Below are 16742 nucleotides of genomic sequence, written 5' to 3' on the forward strand. Positions count from 1 at the left end.
TGTGCTGAAAGTTTCAAAACGTGTTTTTCAGCAGAAATAAACATGTTTCTGCAAGTTTGGTCACCCCCATGTAACTTATGGGGCAGTAACAGCACACATTTCAAAACGTGTTTTTCAGCCTGAAATAAACGCGTTTTTTCAGACATCAGAATCCTAATGTAACTGCAAGGCTCAGAAGAGCCCACACACTCTGCTCTTAACCCCAGTGTGCTGAAAGTTGCAAAACGTGTTTTTCAGCAGAAATAAACATGTTTCTGCAAGTTTGGTCACCCCCATGTAACTTATGGGGCAGTAACAGCACCCTTTTCAAAACGTGTTTTTCAGCCCGAAATAAACGCGTTTTTTCAGACATCAGAATCCTAATGTAACTGCAAGGCTCAGAAGAGCCCACACACTCTGCTCTTAACCCCAGTGTGCTGAAAGTGTCAAAACGTGTTTTTCAGTAGAAATAAACATGTTTCTGCAAGTTTGGTCAACCCCATGTAACTTATGGGGCAGTAACAGCACCCTTTTCAAAACGTGTTTTTCAGCCCGAAATAAACACGTTTTTTCAGGCATCAGAATCCTAATGTAACTGCAAGGCTCAGAAGAGCCCACACACTCTGCTCTTAACCCCAGTGTGCTGAAAGTGTCAAAAACGTGTTTTTCAGCAGAAATAAACATGTTTCTGCAAGTTTGGTCAACCCCATGTAAGTTATGGGGCAGTAACAGCACACTTTTCAAAACGTGTTTTTCAGCCCGAAATAAACACGTTTTTTCAGACTGCAGAATGCCAATGTAACTGCAAGGCTCAGAAGAGCCCACACACTCAGCTCTTAACCCCAGTGTGCTGAAAGTGTCAAAACGTGTTTTTCAGCAGAAATAAACATGTTTCTGCAAGTTTGGTCAACCCCATGTAACTTATGGGGCAGTAACAGCACCATTTCAAAACGTGTTTTTCAGCCCGAATTAAACGCGTTTTTTCATACATCAGAATCCTAATGTAACTGCAAGGCTCATAAGAGCCCACACACTCAGCTCTTAACCCCAGTGTGCTGAAAGTGTCAAAACGTGTTTTTCAGCAGAAATAAACATGTTTCTGCAAGTTTGGTCAACCCCATGTAACTTATGGGGCAGTAACAGCACCCTTTTCAAAACGTGTTTTTCAGCCCGAAATAAACACGTTTTTTCAGACTGCAGAATGCCAATGTAACTGCAAGGCTCAGAAGAGCCCACACACTCAGCTCTTAACCCCAGTGTGCTGAAAGTGTCAAAACGTGTTTTTCAGCAGAAATAAACATGTTTCTGCAAGTTTGGTCAACCCCATGTAACTTATGGGGTAGTAACAGCACCCTTTTCAAAACGTGTTTTTCAGCCCGAATTAAACGCGTTTTTTCATACATCAGAATCCTAATGTAACTGCAAGGCTCATAAGAGCCCACACACTCAGCTCTTAACCCCAGTGTGCTGAAAGTGTCAAAACGTGTTTTTCAGCAGAAATAAACATGTTTCTGCAAGTTTGGTCAACCCCATGTAAGTTATGGGGCAGTAACAGCACCCTTTTCAAAACGTGTTTTTCAGCCCGAAATAAACGCGTTTTTTCAGACATCAGAATCCTAATGTAACTGCAAGGCTCAGAAGAGCCCACACACTCTGCTCTTAACCCCAGTGTGCTGAAAGTGTCAAAACGTGTTTTTCAGCAGAAATAAACATGTTTCTGCAAGTTTGGTCAACCCCATGTAACTTATGGGGCAGTAACAGCACTCTTTTCAAAACGTGTTTTTCAGTCCGAAATAAACGCGTTTTTTCAGACATCAGAATCCTAATGTAACTGCAAGGCTCAGAAGAGCCCACACACTCTGCTCTTAACCCCAGTGTGCTGAAAGTGTCAAAACGTGTTTTTCAGCAGAAATAAATGTTTCTGCAAGTTTGGTCAACCCCATGTAACTTATGGGGCAGTAACAGAACACTTTTCAAAACGTGTTTTTCAGCCCGAAATAAACGCGTTTTTTCAGACATCAGAATCCTAATGTAACTGCAAGGCTCAGTAGAGCCCACACACTCAGCTCTTAACCCCAGTGTGCTGAAAGTGTCAAAACGTGTTTTTCAGCAGAAATAAACATGTTTCTGCAAGTTTGGTCACCCCCATGTAACTTATGGGGCAGTAACAGCACCCTTTTCAAAACGTGTTTTTCAGCCCGAAATAAACGCGTTTTTTCAGACATCAGAATCCTAATGTAACTGCAAGGCTCAGAAGAGCCCACACACTCTGCTCTTAACCCCAGTGTGCTGAAAGTGTCAAAACGTGTTTTTCAGCAGAAATAAACATGTTTCTGCAAGTTTGGTCAACCCCATGTAACTTATGGGGCAGTAACAGAACACTTTTCAAAACGTGTTTTTCAGCCCGAAATAAACGCGTTTTTTCAGACATCAGAATCCTAATGTAACTGGAAGGCTCAGAAGAGCCTACACACTCTGCTCTTAACCCCAGTGTGCTGAAAGTTTCAAAACGTGTTTTTCAGCAGAAATAAACATGTTTCTGCAAGTTTGGTCACCCCCATGTAAGTTATGGGGCAGTAACAGCACACTTTTCAAAACGTGTTTTTCAGCCCGAAATAAACACGTTTTTTCAGACTTCAGAATCCCAATGTTACTGCAAGGCTCAGTAGAGCCCACACACTCAGCTCTTAACCCCAGTGTGCTGAAAGTGTCAAAACGTGTTTTTCAGCAGAAATAAACATGTTTCTGCAAGTTTGGTCACCCCCATGTAAGTTATGGGGCAGTAACAGCACACTTTTCAAAACGTGTTTTTCAGCCCGAAATAAACACGTTTTTTCAGACTTCAGAATCCTAATGTAACTGCAAGGCTCAGAAGAGCCTACACACTCTGCTCTTAACCCCAGTGTGCTGAAAGTTTCAAAACGTGTTTTTCAGCAGAAATAAACATGTTTCTGCAAGTTTGGTCACCCCCATGTAACTTATAGGGCAGTAACAGAACACTTTTCAAAACGTGTTTTTCAGCCCGAAATAAACGCGTTTTTTCAGACATCAGAATCCTAATGTAACTGCAAGGCTCAGAAGAGTCCACACACTCTGCTCTTAACCCCAGTGTGCTGAAAGTTTCAAAACGTGTTTTTCAGCAGAAATAAACATGTTTCTGCAAGTTTGGTCACCCCCATGTAACTTATGGGGCAGTAACAGCACACATTTCAAAACGTGTTTTTCAGCCTGAAATAAACGCGTTTTTTCAGACATCAGAATCCTAATGTAACTGCAAGGCTCAGAAGAGCCCACACACTCTGCTCTTAACCCCAGTGTGCTGAAAGTTGCAAAACGTGTTTTTCAGCAGAAATAAACATGTTTCTGCAATTTTGGTCACCCCCATGTAACTTATGGGGCAGTAACAGCACCCTTTTCAAAACGTGTTTTTCAGCCCGAAATAAACGCGTTTTTTCAGACATCAGAATCCTAATGTAACTGCAAGGCTCAGAAGAGCCCACACACTCTGCTCTTAACCCCAGTGTGCTGAAAGTGTCAAAACGTGTTTTTCAGTAGAAATAAACATGTTTCTGCAAGTTTGGTCAACCCCATGTAAGTTATGGGGCAGTAACAGCACACTTTTCAAAACGTGTTTTTCAGCCCGAAATAAACACGTTTTTTCAGACTGCAGAATGCCAATGTAACTGCAAGGCTCAGAAGAGCCCACACACTCAGCTCTTAACCCCAGTGTGCTGAAAGTGTCAAAACGTGCTTTTCAGCAGAAATAAACATGTTTCTGCAAGTTTGGTCAACCCCATGTAACTTATGGGGCAGTAACAGCACACATTTCAAAACGTGTTTTTCAGCCCGAAATAAACGCGTTTTTTCAGACATCAGAATCCTAATGTAACTGCAAGGCTCAGAAGAGCCCACACACTCTGCTCTTAACCCCAGTGTGCTGAAAGTTTCAAAACGTGTTTTTCAGCAGAAATAAACATGTTTCTGCAAGTTTGGTCACCCCCATGTAAGTTATGGGGCAGTAACAGCACACTTTTCAAAACGTGTTTTTCAGCCCGAAATAAACACGTTTTTTCAGACTTCAGAATCCCAATGTTACTGCAAGGCTCAGTAGAGCCCACACACTCAGCTCTTAACCCCAGTGTGCTGAAAGTGTCAAAACGTGTTTTTCAGCAGAAATAAACATGTTTCTGCAAGTTTGGTCACCCCCATGTAAGTTATGGAGCAGTAACAGCACACTTTTCAAAACGTGTTTTTCAGCCCGAAATAAACACGTTTTTTCAGACTTCAGAATCCTAATGTAACTGCAAGGCTCAGAAGAGCCTACACACTCTGCTCTTAACCCCAGTGTGCTGAAAGTTTCAAAACGTGTTTTTCAGCAGAAATAAACATGTTTCTGCAAGTTTGGTCACCCCCATGTAACTTATGGGGCAGTAACAGCACACATTTCAAAACGTGTTTTTCAGCCCGAAATAAACGCGTTTTTTCATACATCAGAATCCTAATGTAACTGCAAGGCTCAGAAGAACCCACACACTCTGCTCTTAACCCCAGTGTGCTGAAAGTGTCAAAACGTGTTTTTCAGCAGAAATAAACATGTTTCTGCAAGTTTGGTCACCCCCATGTAAGTTATGGGGCAGTAACAGCACACTTTTTAAAACGTGTTTTTCAGCCCGAAATAAACACGTTTTTTCAGACTTCAGAATCCTAATGTAACTGCAAGGCTCAGAAGAGCCTACACACTCTGCTCTTAACCCCAGTGTGCTGAAAGTTTCAAAACGTGTTTTTCAGCAGAAATAAACATGTTTCTGCAAGTTTGGTCACCCCCATGTAACTTATGGGGCAGTAACAGAACACTTTTCAAAACGTGTTTTTCAGCCCGAAATAAACGCGTTTTTTCAGACATCAGAATCCTAATGTAACTGCAAGGCTCAGAAGAGTCCACACACTCTGCTCTTAACCCCAGTGTGCTGAAAGTTTCAAAACGTGTTTTTCAGCAGAAATAAACATGTTTCTGCAAGTTTGGTCACCCCCATGTAACTTATGGGGCAGTAACAGCACACATTTCAAAACGTGTTTTTCAGCCTGAAATAAACGCGTTTTTTCAGACATCAGAATCCTAATGTAACTGCAAGGCTCAGAAGAGCCCACACACTCTGCTCTTAACCCCAGTGTGCTGAAAGTTGCAAAACGTGTTTTTCAGCAGAAATAAACATGTTTCTGCAAGTTTGGTCACCCCCATGTAACTTATGGGGCAGTAACAGCACCCTTTTCAAAACGTGTTTTTCAGCCCGAAATAAACGCGTTTTTTCAGACATCAGAATCCTAATGTAACTGCAAGGCTCAGAAGAGCCCACACACTCTGCTCTTAACCCCAGTGTGCTGAAAGTGTCAAAACGTGTTTTTCAGTAGAAATAAACATGTTTCTGCAAGTTTGGTCAACCCCATGTAACTTATGGGGCAGTAACAGCACCCTTTTCAAAACGTGTTTTTCAGCCCGAAATAAACACGTTTTTTCAGGCATCAGAATCCTAATGTAACTGCAAGGCTCAGAAGAGCCCACACACTCTGCTCTTAACCCCAGTGTGCTGAAAGTGTCAAAAACGTGTTTTTCAGCAGAAATAAACATGTTTCTGCAAGTTTGGTCAACCCCATGTAAGTTATGGGGCAGTAACAGCACACTTTTCAAAACGTGTTTTTCAGCCCGAAATAAACACGTTTTTTCAGACTGCAGAATGCCAATGTAACTGCAAGGCTCAGAAGAGCCCACACACTCAGCTCTTAACCCCAGTGTGCTGAAAGTGTCAAAACGTGTTTTTCAGCAGAAATAAACATGTTTCTGCAAGTTTGGTCAACCCCATGTAACTTATGGGGCAGTAACAGCACCCTTTTCAAAACGTGTTTTTCAGCCCGAATTAAACGCGTTTTTTCATACATCAGAATCCTAATGTAACTGCAAGGCTCATAAGAGCCCACACACTCAGCTCTTAACCCCAGTGTGCTGAAAGTGTCAAAACGTGTTTTTCAGCAGAAATAAACATGTTTCTGCAAGTTTGGTCAACCCCATGTAACTTATGGGGCAGTAACAGCACCCTTTTCAAAACGTGTTTTTCAGCCCGAAATAAACACGTTTTTTCAGACTGCAGAATGCCAATGTAACTGCAAGGCTCAGAAGAGCCCACACACTCAGCTCTTAACCCCAGTGTGCTGAAAGTGTCAAAACGTGTTTTTCAGCAGAAATAAACATGTTTCTGCAAGTTTGGTCAACCCCATGTAACTTATGGGGTAGTAACAGCACCCTTTTCAAAACGTGTTTTTCAGCCCGAATTAAACGCGTTTTTTCATACATCAGAATCCTAATGTAACTGCAAGGCTCATAAGAGCCCACACACTCAGCTCTTAACCCCAGTGTGCTGAAAGTGTCAAAACGTGTTTTTCAGCAGAAATAAACATGTTTCTGCAAGTTTGGTCAACCCCATGTAAGTTATGGGGCAGTAACAGCACCCTTTTCAAAACGTGTTTTTCAGCCCGAAATAAACGCGTTTATTCAGACATCAGAATCCTAATGTAACTGCAAGGCTCAGAAGAGCCCACACACTCTGCTCTTAACCCCAGTGTGCTGAAAGTGTCAAAACGTGTTTTTCAGCAGAAATAAACATGTTTCTGCAAGTTTGGTCAACCCCATGTAACTTATGGGGCAGTAACAGCACTCTTTTCAAAACGTGTTTTTCAGTCCGAAATAAACGCGTTTTTTCAGACATCAGAATCCTAATGTAACTGCAAGGCTCAGAAGAGCCCACACACTCTGCTCTTAACCCCAGTGTGCTGAAAGTGTCAAAACGTGTTTTTCAGCAGAAATAAATGTTTCTGCAAGTTTGGTCAACCCCATGTAACTTATGGGGCAGTAACAGAACACTTTTCAAAACGTGTTTTTCAGCCCGAAATAAACGCGTTTTTTCAGACATCAGAATCCTAATGTAACTGCAAGGCTCAGTAGAGCCCACACACTCAGCTCTTAACCCCAGTGTGCTGAAAGTGTCAAAACGTGTTTTTCAGCAGAAATAAACATGTTTCTGCAAGTTTGGTCACCCCCATGTAACTTATGGGGCAGTAACAGCACCCTTTTCAAAACGTGTTTTTCAGCCCGAAATAAACGCGTTTTTTCAGACATCAGAATCCTAATGTAACTGCAAGGCTCAGAAGAGCCCACACACTCTGCTCTTAACCCCAGTGTGCTGAAAGTGTCAAAACGTGTTTTTCAGCAGAAATAAACATGTTTCTGCAAGTTTGGTCAACCCCATGTAACTTATGGGGCAGTAACAGAACACTTTTCAAAACGTGTTTTTCAGCCCGAAATAAACGCGTTTTTTCAGACATCAGAATCCTAATGTAACTGGAAGGCTCAGAAGAGCCTACACACTCTGCTCTTAACCCCAGTGTGCTGAAAGTTTCAAAACGTGTTTTTCAGCAGAAATAAACATGTTTCTGCAAGTTTGGTCACCCCCATGTAAGTTATGGGGCAGTAACAGCACACTTTTCAAAACGTGTTTTTCAGCCCGAAATAAACACGTTTTTTCAGACTTCAGAATCCCAATGTTACTGCAAGGCTCAGTAGAGCCCACACACTCAGCTCTTAACCCCAGTGTGCTGAAAGTGTCAAAACGTGTTTTTCAGCAGAAATAAACATGTTTCTGCAAGTTTGGTCACCCCCATGTAAGTTATGGGGCAGTAACAGCACACTTTTCAAAACGTGTTTTTCAGCCCGAAATAAACACGTTTTTTCAGACTTCAGAATCCTAATGTAACTGCAAGGCTCAGAAGAGCCTACACACTCTGCTCTTAACCCCAGTGTGCTGAAAGTTTCAAAACGTGTTTTTCAGCAGAAATAAACATGTTTCTGCAAGTTTGGTCACCCCCATGTAACTTATAGGGCAGTAACAGAACACTTTTCAAAACGTGTTTTTCAGCCCGAAATAAACGCGTTTTTTCAGACATCAGAATCCTAATGTAACTGCAAGGCTCAGAAGAGTCCACACACTCTGCTCTTAACCCCAGTGTGCTGAAAGTTTCAAAACGTGTTTTTCAGCAGAAATAAACATGTTTCTGCAAGTTTGGTCACCCCCATGTAACTTATGGGGCAGTAACAGCACACATTTCAAAACGTGTTTTTCAGCCTGAAATAAACGCGTTTTTTCAGACATCAGAATCCTAATGTAACTGCAAGGCTCAGAAGAGCCCACACACTCTGCTCTTAACCCCAGTGTGCTGAAAGTTGCAAAACGTGTTTTTCAGCAGAAATAAACATGTTTCTGCAATTTTGGTCACCCCCATGTAACTTATGGGGCAGTAACAGCACCCTTTTCAAAACGTGTTTTTCAGCCCGAAATAAACGCGTTTTTTCAGACATCAGAATCCTAATGTAACTGCAAGGCTCAGAAGAGCCCACACACTCTGCTCTTAACCCCAGTGTGCTGAAAGTGTCAAAACGTGTTTTTCAGTAGAAATAAACATGTTTCTGCAAGTTTGGTCAACCCCATGTAAGTTATGGGGCAGTAACAGCACACTTTTCAAAACGTGTTTTTCAGCCCGAAATAAACACGTTTTTTCAGACTGCAGAATGCCAATGTAACTGCAAGGCTCAGAAGAGCCCACACACTCAGCTCTTAACCCCAGTGTGCTGAAAGTGTCAAAACGTGCTTTTCAGCAGAAATAAACATGTTTCTGCAAGTTTGGTCAACCCCATGTAACTTATGGGGCAGTAACAGCACACATTTCAAAACGTGTTTTTCAGCCCGAAATAAACGCGTTTTTTCAGACATCAGAATCCTAATGTAACTGCAAGGCTCAGAAGAGCCCACACACTCTGCTCTTAACCCCAGTGTGCTGAAAGTGTCAAAACGTGTTTTTCAGTAGAAATAAACATGTTTCTGCAAGTTTGGTCAACCCCATGTAAGTTATGGGGCAGTAACAGCACACTTTTCAAAACGTGTTTTTCAGCCCGAAATAAACACGTTTTTTCAGACTGCAGAATGCCAATGTAACTGCAAGGCTCAGAAGAGCCCACACACTCAGCTCTTAACCCCAGTGTGCTGAAAGTGTCAAAACGTGCTTTTCAGCAGAAATAAACATGTTTCTGCAAGTTTGGTCAACCCCATGTAACTTATGGGGCAGTAACAGCACACATTTCAAAACGTGTTTTTCAGCCCGAAATAAACGCGTTTTTTCAGACATCAGAATCCTAATGTAACTGCAAGGCTCAGAAGAGCCCACACACTCTGCTCTTAACCCCAGTGTGCTGAAAGTGTCAAAACGTGCTTTTCAGCAGAAATAAACATGTTTCTGCAAGTTTGGTCACCCCCATGTAAGTTATGGGGCAGTAACAGCACACTTTTCAAAACGTGTTTTTCAGCCCGAAATAAACACGTTTTTTCAGACTTCAGAATCCTAATGTAACTGCAAGGCTCAGAAGAGCCTACACACTCTGCTCTTAACCCCAGTGTGCTGAAAGTTTCAAAACGTGTTTTTCAGCAGAAATAAACATGTTTCTACAAGTTTGGTCACCCCCATGTAACTTATGGGGCAGTAACAGCACACATTTCAAAACGTGTTTTTCAGCCCGAAATAAACGCGTTTTTTCAGACATCAGAATCCTAATGTAACTGCAAGGCTCAGAAGAGCCCACACACTCTGCTCTTAACCCCAGTGTGCTGAAAGTGTCAAAACGTGTTTTTCAGCAGAAATAAACATGTTTCTGCAAGTTTGGTCACCCCCATGTAAGTTATGGGGCAGTAACAGCACACTTTTCAAAACGTGTTTTTCAGCCCGAAATAAACACGTTTTTTCAGACTTCAGAATCCCAATGTATCTGCAAGGCTCAGTAGAGCCCACACACTCAGCTCTTAACCCCAGTGTGCTGAAAGTGTCAAAACGTGTTTTTCAGCAGAAATAAACATGTTTCTGCAAGTTTGGTCAACCCCATGTAAGTTATGGGGCAGTAACAGCACCCTTTTCAAAACGTGTTTTTCAGCCCGAAATAAACGCGTTTTTTCAGACATCAGAATCCTAATGTAACTGCAAGGCTCAGAAGAGCCCACACACTCTGCTCTTAACCCCAGTGTGCTGAAAGTGTCAAAACGTGTTTTTCAGCAGAAATAAACATGTTTCTGCAAGTTTGGTCAACCCCATGTAACTAATGGGGCAGTAACAGAACACTTTTCAAAACGTGTTTTTCAGCCCGAAATATACGCGTTTTTTCAGACATCAGAATCCTAATGTAACTGCAAGGCTCAGAAGAGCCTACACACTCTGCTCTTAACCCCAGTGTGCTGAAAGTTTCAAAACGTGTTTTCGAGCAGAAATAAACATGTTTCTGCAAGTTTGGTCACCCCCATGTAACTTATGGGGCAGTAACAGCACACTTTTCAAAACGTGTTTTTCAGCCCGAAATAAACGCGTTTTTTCAGACATCAGAATCCTAATGTAACTGCAAGGCTCAGAAGAGCCCACACACTCTGCTCTTAACCCCAGTGTGCTGAAAGTTTCAAAACGTGTTTTTCAGCAGAAATAAACATGTTTCTGCAAGTTTGGTCACCCCCATGTAACTTATGGGGCAGTAACAGCACACTTTTCAAAACGTGTTTTTCAGCCCGAAATAAACACGTTTTTTCAGACTGCAGAATGCCAATGTAACTGCAAGGCTCAGAAGAGCCCACACACTCAGCTCTTAACCCCAGTGTGCTGAAAGTGTCAAAACGTGTTTTTCAGCAGAAATAAACATGTTTCTGCAAGTTTGGTCAACCCCATGTAACTTATGGGGCAGTAACAGCACCCTTTTCAAAACGTGTTTTTCAGCCCGAAATAAACGCGTTTTTTCATACATCAGAATCCTAATGTAACTGCAAGGCTCAGAAGAGCCCACACACTCTGCTCTTAACCCCAGTGTGCTGAAAGTGTCAAAACGTGTTTTTCAGCAGAAATAAACATGTTTCTGCAAGTTTGGTCAACCCCATGTAAGTTATGGGGCAGTAACAGCACACTTTTCAAAACGTGTTTTTCAGCCCGAAATAAACACGTTTTTTCAGACTTCAGAATCCTAATGTAACTGCAAGGCTCAGAAGAGCCTACACACTCTGCTCTTAACCCCAGTGTGCTGAAAGTTTCAAAACGTGTTTTTCAGCAGAAATAAACATGTTTCTGCAAGTTTGGTCACCCCCATGTAACTTATGGGGCAGTAACAGAACACTTTTCAAAACGTGTTTTTCAGCCCGAAATAAACGCGTTTTTTCAGACATCAGAATCCTAATGTAACTGCAAGGCTCAGAAGAGTCCACGCACTCTGCTCTTAACCCCAGTGTGCTGAAAGTTTCAAAACGTGTTTTTCAGCAGAAATAAACATGTTTCTGCAAGTTTGGTCACCCCCATGTAACTTATGGGGCAGTAACAGCACACATTTCAAAACGTGTTTTTCAGCCTGAAATAAACGCGTTTTTTCAGACATCAGAATCCTAATGTAACTGCAAGGCTCAGAAGAGCCCACACACTCTGCTCTTAACCCCAGTGTGCTGAAAGTTGCAAAACGTGTTTTTCAGCAGAAATAAACATGTTTCTGCAAGTTTGGTCACCCCCATGTAACTTATGGGGCAGTAACAGCACCCTTTTCAAAACGTGTTTTTCAGCCCGAAATAAACGCGTTTTTTCAGACATCAGAATCCTAATGTAACTGCAAGGCTCAGAAGAGCCCACACACTCTGCTCTTAACCCCAGTGTGCTGAAAGTGTCAAAACGTGTTTTTCAGTAGAAATAAACATGTTTCTGCAAGTTTGGTCAACCCCATGTAACTTATGGGGCAGTAACAGCACCCTTTTCAAAACATGTTTTTCAGCCCGAAATAAACACGTTTTTTCAGGCATCAGAATCCTAATGTAACTGCAAGGCTCAGAAGAGCCCACACACTCTGCTCTTAACCCCAGTGTGCTGAAAGTGTCAAAAACGTGTTTTTCAGCAGAAATAAACATGTTTCTGCAAGTTTGGTCAACCCCATGTAAGTTATGGGGCAGTAACAGCACACTTTTCAAAACGTGTTTTTCAGCCCGAAATAAACACGTTTTTTCAGACTGCAGAATGCCAATGTAACTGCAAGGCTCAGAAGAGCCCACACACTCAGCTCTTAACCCCAGTGTGCTGAAAGTGTCAAAACGTGTTTTTCAGCAGAAATAAACATGTTTCTGCAAGTTTGGTCAACCCCATGTAACTTATGGGGCAGTAACAGCACCCTTTTCAAAACGTGTTTTTCAGCCCGAAGTAAACGCGTTTTTTCATACATCAGAATCCTAATGTAACTGCAAGGCTCATAAGAGCCCACACACTCAGCTCTTAACCCCAGTGTGCTGAAAGTGTCAAAACGTGTTTTTCAGCAGAAATAAACATGTTTCTGCAAGTTTGGTCAACCCCATGTAACTTATGGGGCAGTAACAGCACCCTTTTCAAAACGTGTTTTTCAGCCCGAAATAAACACGTTTTTTCAGACTGCAGAATGCCAATGTAACTGTAAGGCTCAGAAGAGCCTACACACTCAGCTCTTAACCCCAGTGTGCTGAAAGTGTCAAAACGTGTTTTTCAGCAGAAATAAACATGTTTCTGCAAGTTTGGTCAACCCCATGTAACTTATGGGGCAGTAACAGCACCCTTTTCAAAACGTGTTTTTCAGCCCGAATTAAACGCGTTTTTTCATACATCAGAATCCTAATGTAACTGCAAGGCTCATAAGAGCCCACACACTCTGCTCTTAACCCCAGTGTGCTGAAAGTGTCAAAACGTGTTTTTCAGCAGAAATAAACATGTTTCTGCAAGTTTGGTCACCCCCATGTAACTTATGGGGCAGTAACAGCACACATTTCAAAACGTGTTTTTCAGCCCGAAATAAACACGTTTTTTCATACATCAGAATCCTAATGTAACTGCAAGGCTCAGAAGAACCCACACACTCTGCTCTTAACCCCAGTGTGCTGAAAGTGTCAAAACGTGTTTTTCAGCAGAAATAAACATGTTTCTGCAAGTTTGGTCACCCCCATGTAAGTTATGGGGCAGTAACAGCACACTTTTCAAAACGTGTTTTTCAGCCCGAAATAAACACGTTTTTTCAGACTTCAGAATCCTAATGTAACTGCAAGGCTCAGAAGAGCCTACACACTCTGCTCTTAACCCCAGTGTGCTGAAAGTTTCAAAACGTGTTTTTCAGCAGAAATAAACATGTTTCTGCAAGTTTGGTCACCCCCATGTAACTTATGGGGCAGTAACAGAACACTTTTCAAAACGTGTTTTTCAGCCCGAAATAAACGCGTTTTTTCAGACATCAGAATCCTAATGTAACTGCAAGGCTCAGAAGAGTCCACACACTCTGCTCTTAACCCCAGTGTGCTGAAAGTTTCAAAACGTGTTTTTCAGCAGAAATAAACATGTTTCTGCAAGTTTGGTCACCCCCATGTAACTTATGGGGCAGTAACAGAACACTTTTCAAAACGTGTTTTTCAGCCCGAAATAAACGCGTTTTTTCAGACATCAGAATCCTAATGTAACTGCAAGGCTCAGAAGAGTCCACACACTCTGCTCTTAACCCCAGTGTGCTGAAAGTTTCAAAACGTGTTTTTCAGCAGAAATAAACATGTTTCTGCAAGTTTGGTCACCCCCATGTAACTTATGGGGCAGTAACAGCACACATTTCAAAACGTGTTTTTCAGCCTGAAATAAACGCGTTTTTTCAGACATCAGAATCCTAATGTAACTGCAAGGCTCAGAAGAGCCCACACACTCTGCTCTTAACCCCAGTGTGCTGAAAGTTGCAAAACGTGTTTTTCAGCAGAAATAAACATGTTTCTGCAATTTTGGTCACCCCCATGTAACTTATGGGGCAGTAACAGCACCCTTTTCAAAACGTGTTTTTCAGCCCGAAATAAACGCGTTTTTTCAGACATCAGAATCCTAATGTAACTGCAAGGCTCAGAAGAGCCCACACACTCTGCTCTTAACCCCAGTGTGCTGAAAGTGTCAAAACGTGTTTTTCAGTAGAAATAAACATGTTTCTGCAAGTTTGGTCAACCCCATGTAAGTTATGGGGCAGTAACAGCACACTTTTCAAAACGTGTTTTTCAGCCCGAAATAAACACGTTTTTTCAGACTGCAGAATGCCAATGTAACTGCAAGGCTCAGAAGAGCCCACACACTCAGCTCTTAACCCCAGTGTGCTGAAAGTGTCAAAACGTGCTTTTCAGCAGAAATAAACATGTTTCTGCAAGTTTGGTCAACCCCATGTAACTTATGGGGCAGTAACAGCACACATTTCAAAACGTGTTTTTCAGCCCGAAATAAACGCGTTTTTTCAGACATCAGAATCCTAATGTAACTGCAAGGCTCAGAAGAGCCCACACACTCTGCTCTTAACCCCAGTGTGCTGAAAGTGTCAAAACGTGCTTTTCAGCAGAAATAAACATGTTTCTGCAAGTTTGGTCACCCCCATGTAAGTTATGGGGCAGTAACAGCACACTTTTCAAAACGTGTTTTTCAGCCCGAAATAAACACGTTTTTTCAGACTTCAGAATCCCAATGTATCTGCAAGGCTCAGTAGAGCCCACACACTCAGCTCTTAACCCCAGTGTGCTGAAAGTGTCAAAACGTGTTTTTCAGCAGAAATAAACATGTTTCTGCAAGTTTGGTCAACCCCATGTAAGTTATGGGGCAGTAACAGCACCCTTTTCAAAACGTGTTTTTCAGCCCGAAATAAACGCGTTTTTTCAGACATCAGAATCCTAATGTAACTGCAAGGCTCAGAAGAGCCCACACACTCTGCTCTTAACCCCAGTGTGCTGAAAGTGTCAAAACGTGTTTTTCAGCAGAAATAAACATGTTTCTGCAAGTTTGGTCAACCCCATGTAACTAATGGGGCAGTAACAGAACACTTTTCAAAACGTGTTTTTCAGCCCGAAATATACGCGTTTTTTCAGACATCAGAATCCTAATGTAACTGCAAGGCTCAGAAGAGCCTACACACTCTGCTCTTAACCCCAGTGTGCTGAAAGTTTCAAAACGTGTTTTCGAGCAGAAATAAACATGTTTCTGCAAGTTTGGTCACCCCCATGTAACTTATGGGGCAGTAACAGCACACTTTTCAAAACGTGTTTTTCAGCCCGAAATAAACGCGTTTTTTCAGACATCAGAATCCTAATGTAACTGCAAGGCTCAGAAGAGCCCACACACTCTGCTCTTAACCCCAGTGTGCTGAAAGTTTCAAAACGTGTTTTTCAGCAGAAATAAACATGTTTCTGCAAGTTTGGTCACCCCCATGTAACTTATGGGGCAGTAACAGCACACTTTTCAAAACGTGTTTTTCAGCCCGAAATAAACACGTTTTTTCAGACTGCAGAATGCCAATGTAACTGCAAGGCTCAGAAGAGCCCACACACTCAGCTCTTAACCCCAGTGTGCTGAAAGTGTCAAAACGTGTTTTTCAGCAGAAATAAACATGTTTCTGCAAGTTTGGTCAACCCCATGTAACTTATGGGGCAGTAACAGCACCCTTTTCAAAACGTGTTTTTCAGCCCGAAATAAACGCGTTTTTTCATACATCAGAATCCTAATGTAACTGCAAGGCTCAGAAGAGCCCACACACTCTGCTCTTAACCCCAGTGTGCTGAAAGTGTCAAAACGTGTTTTTCAGCAGAAATAAACATGTTTCTGCAAGTTTGGTCAACCCCATGTAAGTTATGGGGCAGTAACAGCACACTTTTCAAAACGTGTTTTTCAGCCCGAAATAAACACGTTTTTTCAGACTTCAGAATCCTAATGTAACTGCAAGGCTCAGAAGAGCCTACACACTCTGCTCTTAACCCCAGTGTGCTGAAAGTTTCAAAACGTGTTTTTCAGCAGAAATAAACATGTTTCTGCAAGTTTGGTCACCCCCATGTAACTTATGGGGCAGTAACAGAACACTTTTCAAAACGTGTTTTTCAGCCCGAAATAAACGCGTTTTTTCAGACATCAGAATCCTAATGTAACTGCAAGGCTCAGAAGAGTCCACACACTCTGCTCTTAACCCCAGTGTGCTGAAAGTTTCAAAACGTGTTTTTCAGCAGAAATAAACATGTTTCTGCAAGTTTGGTCACCCCCATGTAACTTATGGGGCAGTAACAGCACACATTTCAAAACGTGTTTTTCAGCCTGAAATAAACGCGTTTTTTCAGACATCAGAATCCTAATGTAACTGCAAGGCTCAGAAGAGCCCACACACTCTGCTCTTAACCCCAGTGTGCTGAAAGTTGCAAAACGTGTTTTTCAGCAGAAATAAACATGTTTCTGCAAGTTTGGTCACCCCCATGTAACTTATGGGGCAGTAACAGCACCCTTTTCAAAACGTGTTTTTCAGCCCGAAATAAACGCGTTTTTTCAGACATCAGAATCCTAATGTAACTGCAAGGCTCAGAAGAGCCCACACACTCTGCTCTTAACCCCAGTGTGCTGAAAGTGTCAAAACGTGTTTTTCAGTAGAAATAAACATGTTTCTGCAAGTTTGGTCAACCCCATGTAACTTATGGGGCAGTAACAGCACCCTTTTCAAAACATGTTTTTCAGCCCGAAATAAACACGTTTTTTCAGGCATCAGAATCCTAATGTAACTGCAAGGCTCAGAAGAGCCCACACACTCTGCTCTTAACCCCAGTGTGCTGAAAGTGTCAAAAACGTGTTTTTCAGCAGAAATAAACATGTTTCTGCAAGTT

Source organism: Lepisosteus platostomus, chromosome 28 (genome assembly GCF_059453375.1).
Source record: "Lepisosteus platostomus isolate fLepPlt1 chromosome 28, fLepPlt1.hap1, whole genome shotgun sequence".
In the NCBI taxonomy this organism is placed as follows: Eukaryota; Metazoa; Chordata; class Actinopteri; order Semionotiformes; family Lepisosteidae; genus Lepisosteus; species Lepisosteus platostomus.